Consider the following 6,000-nt stretch of genomic DNA (forward strand, 5'->3'; position numbering starts at 1 on the left):
ATACTTCAACCTGTGGCGTTTTACTACGTGTGGAACTTGGTTTGAACTCTGCCAAGGTTGAGGCCCGTCTCAAACGTTCTGTAAGACTGTTCCAGATTTTAGGAGCATACAAACACATACACAGTCGTGGTCCAAAAGTGTACATACACTTGTAAAGAACATCATGTCATGGCTGTCTTGAGTTTCCAATATTTTCTACAACTCTTATTTTTTTTTGTGATAGAGTGATTGGAGCACATACTTGTTGGTCACAAAAAACATTCATGAAGTTTGCTTCTTTTATGAATTTATTATGGGTCTACTGAAAATGTGACCAAATCTTTTTTGATGCACCGGGTTGATCGTCTTTGGCTTTGGGGCTGCTACTTGCGCATTTCATTGTTTCTTCTCCATGATAAGGGTGAGTCCATAAGGCGCTAAATGGCTAATTGAATGATTGTGTGAATGCATTTGATTTAAAGTGAACAATTTCATTGGTCCACGGTGACTGTTCAGTAATTTCATTGGTTGAGACAAGGCTAAATTTATTGGCGGCATATGAATTAGCTGCAGCATTGTATAATGCAGGGTAAAAAGTGTGGGAAAAAAGTAGTGGTTATCGTCTGGTAATTACGGTAATCTGCCCAACACTGCCTGGTTTACATGTTACACCTGTTTCCTTTTTCGATGCCCCGGGTTTATCGTCTTTGGCTTTGGGGCTGCTTCTTGCACATTTCATGGTTTCTTCTCCATGATGAGGGTGAGTCCATAAGGCGCTAAATGGCTAATGAATGATTGTGTTAGTGCATTTGGTTTAATGTGAACAATTTCATTGGTCCACGGTGACTGTTCATTTATTTCGTCGGTTGAGACGGGGCTAAATTTATTGGCGGCATTTGAAGCTTGTGAACACAAATTATTTCATAAATTAGCTGCAGCATTGTATAATGCAGGGTTCAAAGTAGTGTTGTCCCGATACCAATATTTTGGTACCGGTACTGGTATTATTTTGTCAACATTATTAAGGACAAGTGGTAGAAAATGAATTATTAATCAACTTGTTCATTTACTGTTAATATCTGCTTACTTTTCTCTTTTAACATGTTCTATCTACACTTCTGTTAAAATGTAATAATCACTTATTCTTCTGTTGTTTGGATGCTTTACATTAGTTTTGGATGATACCACAAATGTAGGTATCAATCCGATACCAAGTAGTTACAGGATCATACATTGGCCATATTCAAAGTCCTCATGTGTCCAGGGACATATTTCCTGAATTTATAAACATAATATGAATTAAAAAAAAACCGAAAGAAGATGTTGTGATGCCAAGCAATATCGTCGAAATCATAGTAGTACCGACTAGATACGCTCCTGTACTTGGTATCATTACAGTGGATTTTCGGTGTAGATCCACCAATGGCGTTTTTTTAGATTTTGACACCGGTAAGCTACGGTGTGTAGTGAAGCATGTTTAGCTATTCCTCGTCCTGCAGGGATGATACTTGTAAGAAACTTATGGACTTTAGCCACTAGCTAGCTAGCCATGTCTTAAAGCACCTCTTCCTGAGGGCGTTTCAGTGTTATAGCTTCACCTTAGCCAAAATGCATCCGTTTCACCCTTTTCTGTCTACACACTGTGTCTGCTTGTAAGTACTCTGTGATTGTGCGCTGCCGAACATGCTCGCAAACCAGCAATGACGCGACGTGACAACGACGGGGGAGCCAAGTGGTGAGGGAACCGGTACTTTTCAGAGGCGGTATAGTACTGAATATGATTTATTAGTACCGCGGTTCTATACTATTACCGGTATACCGTACAACCCTAGTTCAAAGTCGTGGTTATAGCCTGGAAATTTCGGTAACCTGCCCAACTCTACCTGGTTTACATATTACTTATGCAAGGAACACTTGCCTCTTACTAATGAATTTGTACTTTGTTGACACTTGTTATTTACTCTTTGACCTGGTCAGTCAAAACAGACGAGTAGTATCTCCACAAATGTAGAGATGGTATCTTGTATTTACTCTTAATTGTGCAGGTGTACCTAACGTTGTAGCAGGTGAGTGTTTTTTTTTCTTCCTTTTTGAGCTTTGCAGTGAAACATCAGTGGCACAACCTCCCAGGCATGAGGAATCTGTCAAATTGCTGTCAACTATGTGCTGCTTTGTCATAAGACCACAAAGCACTGGAAACACGTAAAGTTGCCTTTTTCGCACCTTCGACTCCTCCCGCACGTCTTCCTCCTCCTCCTCCTCCTCCTCCTCCTCCTCCTCCTCCTCCTCCTCCCCCTCCTCAAAAACCCCACACTAATACACACACTAACACACACACTGACACACACAGTGGCAGCAGTAGCCGGGCTCAAGCTACTGCAGCTGTGACCGGAACAATAGCATTCCTCGGGTTTTTAAACGCCTGGCACTTAGATTCCTAGCAGTCAAATTCCTGCCGGGGAGAAGCCGCCGGGGGTTGCTATAGGACGCCCGAGAGCTGTGAGAAGCCTTGCAAGGAAACCTGCAGCTGTAAAACACTTTGTGATTTGTGCTTTTATATGAGTGGGGTTGGATGGATGTGCTCATGGGGATGGAGGAAACTCTCTTGTTCCACCTACCGTCACAGCTCCGTAGATGTGGCATTTTCAACACCCCGCGTTTAGCAGTTTAGGTCGAAAGGCCTGCCTTGACGGTGTGTCACATGAAGCACTGACACCTGTAGAGTCAACATGTGGGTGTCTCCCGCTGAGCCATCACCAGCATGCAATATTAAAAAATGATGGGGACGAGCTCAAGGGGCACTGGTTTGATTACATTTCATTGTCGCTAGTTGTAAAGGTGAATTCATTTGAATGAATCGGCCCGAGGACAGGTTTTAGCTGGCCTGGGGGATGAGTTTGCCAAGTATAAAAATTAACCTGAAATTTTTGAGTGAAATAAATAGCTGTTCTAAATGTGTCCACTAGATGGCGCAATAGCAATTATTTGTATCTTTGTAGATGATGTTAGATGTGTCAAAAAATAAATAAACCACATGATGTTAGTGCACCAGTCGAGGAAAATGATCAAACTGCATGCGGTACTAAAAAAATGATGGGGACGAGTTCAAAGCGGCACTGGTTTGATTACATTTCATTGTCGCTAATTGTAAAGGTGAATTCATTTGAATGAATCGGCCCGAGGACAGGTTTTATCCGGCCTGGGGGATGAGTTTGCCAAGTATAAAAATTAACCTGAAATTTTTGAGTGAAATAAATAGCTGTTCTAAATGTGTCCACTAGATGGCGCAATAGCAATTATTTGTATCTTTGTAGATGATGTTAGATGTGTCAAAAAATAAATAAACCACATGATGTTAGTGCACCAGTCGAGGAAAATGATCAAACTGCATGCGGTACTAAAAAAATGATGGGGACGAGTTCAAAGCGGCACTGGTTTGATTACATTTCATTGTCGCTAATTGTAAAGGTGAATTCATTTGAATGAATCGGCCCGAGGACAGGTTTTATCCGGCCTGGGGGATGAGTTTGCCAAGTATAAAAATTAACCTGAAATTTTTGAGTGAAATAAATAGCTGTTCTAAATGTGTCCACTAGATGGCGCAATAGCAATTATTTGTATCTTTGTAGATGATGTTAGATGTGTCAAAAAATAAATAAACCACATGATGTTAGTGCACAAGTCGAGGAAAATGATCAAACTGCATGCGGTATTAAAAAAATATTGGGGACGAGTTCAAAGCGGCACTGGTTTGATTACATTTCATTGTCGCTAATTATAAAGGTAAATTCATTTGAATGAATGATGCCAGGGGTGTCAAACGTACGGCCCGAGGACAGGTTTTATCCGGGCTGGGGGATGAGTTTGCCGAGTGTAAAAATTAACCTGAAATTTTTGAATGAAATAAATAGCAGTTCTAAATGTGTCCACTAGATGGTGCAATAGCAATTATTTGTAGCTTTGTAGATGATGTTAAATATGCCCTGGACATGACGTTAAAGTGCATCCGGCAGTGGAGGCTCCTCTATGGGGTCTTGGGGCACTAGGAGGTTAACCCCTTTACTACTGTTACCCCAGGTGGCCAACAACAACATTATCTATCCATTCGTTTTCTACCGCTTGTCCCTTTCGGGGTCGCGGGGGGTGCTGGAGCCTATATCAGCTGCATTAGCGCGGAAGGCGTGGTACACCCTAGACAAGTCGCCACCTCATCACAAGGCCAACACAGATAATTTCTTTCCCGATTTAAACAATTCTAACACCATTCAATTCAGCCCATACAGGACATCCATGCTCCTAATCATTTTCAAAGAACCCCGCTTTTCCCAAAATTCCCAAATTTCCAGGAAGTTCCCATTGAAATGAATGGGACGTTTTTTCCAAGTTGCACAATTCCCACATTTTTCAACCTTTTCAAACCATTCCAACATTCAAAGTACTCTTACATTCATACTACATTCTGTCAGCATTTCAGTTCAACTTCAGCATTGAAGCATTCACCCGCAATTCCTTTAGGAATTGCCTCTTCTAGTTACATATGCTGGTCTTGGACCGTTAGCTTGTTTGCAATATTGGTCCATTTAAGTGTTTGAGTTTGAATTGTCTTCTTTTTGTCAATCAATCAATCAATCAATGTTTATTTATATAGCCCTAAATCACAAGTGTCTCAAAGGGCTGTACAAGCCACAACGACATCCTCGGTACAGAGCCCACATACGGGCAAGGAAAAACTCACCCCAGTGGGACGTCGGTGAATGACTATGAGAAACCTTGGAGAGGACCGCATATATGGGTAACCCCCCCCCCTAGGGGAGACCGAAAGCAATGGATGTCGAGTGGGTCTGACATAACATTGTGAAAGTCCAGTCCACAGTGGATCCAACACATCAGCGGGAGTCCAGTCCACAGCGGGGCCAACAGGAAACCATCCCGAGCGGAGACGGGTCAGCAGCGCAGAGATGTCCCCAACCGATGCACAGGCTAGTGGTACACCCGGGGTCCCGGCTCTGGACAGCCAGCACTTCATCCATGGCCACCGGACCTATGCAACTCCCCCTCGCAAGGGACAGGGGAGAAGAGGAGAGAAGAAAAGAAACGGCAGATCAACTGGTCTAAAAAAGGGGGGTCTATTTAAAGGCTAGATTATACAAATGAGTTTTAAGATGGGACTTAAATGCTTCTACTGAGGTAGCATCTCTAACTGTTACCGGGAGGGCATTCCAGAGTACTGGAGCCCGAATAGAAAACGCTCTATAGCCCGCAGACTTTTTTTTGGCTCTGGGAATCACTAATAAGCCGGAGTTCTTTGAACGCAGATTTCTTGTCGGGACATATGGTACAATACAATCGGCGAGATAGGCTGGAGCTAAACCGTGTAGTATTTTATACGTAAGTAGTAAAACCTTAAAGTCGCATCTTAAGTGCACAGGAAGCCAGTGCAGGTGAGCCAGTATAGGCGTAATATGATCAAACTTTCTTGTTTTTGTCAAAAGCCTTGCAGCCGCATTTTGTACCAACTGTAATCTTTTAATGCTAGACATAGGGAGACCCGGAAATAACACGTTACAGTAATCGAGACGAGACGTAACGAACGCATGAATAATGATCTCAGCGTCGCTAGTGGACAAGATGGAACGAATTTTAGCGATATTACGGAGATGAAAGAAGGCCGTTTTAGTAACACTCTTAATGTGTGACTCAAACGAGAGAGTTGGGTCGAAGATAATACCCAGATTCTTTACCGGGTCGCCATGTTTAATTGTTTGGTTGTCAAATGTTAAGGTGGTATTATTAAATAGATGTTGGTGTCTAGCAGGACCGATTAACCGATAATTTTAGTCTTAAAGTCTTTTTGCGGAGCCTTCAGCTGACACAGTACGTAGAGAAATTGCATGGGTATAGCAACTTTGACTACGGATTTATTTGAATACACAGTATAGCCAGAGCTTCGTTGCCCCCATATTAGAGTTTTAAGAGGATAACATTTGTAAAATAACAACACATTCGTTCACAATTTTAACA

General features: G+C 42.3%; 1 protein-coding gene across 6 annotated transcripts in view; it reads left to right on the plus strand.

Moving 5' to 3' along the window:
- LOC133635425 (uncharacterized) overlaps positions 1–6,000 on the plus strand; it is a 418,448-nt gene that overhangs the window by 363,519 nt on the left and 48,929 nt on the right. The window contains exon 1 of one of the 6 annotated variants that reach the window (XM_062028622.1): positions 1,778–2,181. The exons of the other annotated variants lie outside the window; for them this stretch is intronic. The gene's annotated coding sequence lies outside the window, so the exon portion shown is untranslated. Of the gene's footprint in view, positions 1–1,777; positions 2,182–6,000 lie in introns of those variants that run through there. 6 annotated transcript variants of the gene reach the window in all.

The sequence above is a fragment of the Entelurus aequoreus genome, linkage group LG19 (assembly GCF_033978785.1).
Source record: "Entelurus aequoreus isolate RoL-2023_Sb linkage group LG19, RoL_Eaeq_v1.1, whole genome shotgun sequence".
Taxonomy (NCBI): Eukaryota; Metazoa; Chordata; class Actinopteri; order Syngnathiformes; family Syngnathidae; genus Entelurus; species Entelurus aequoreus.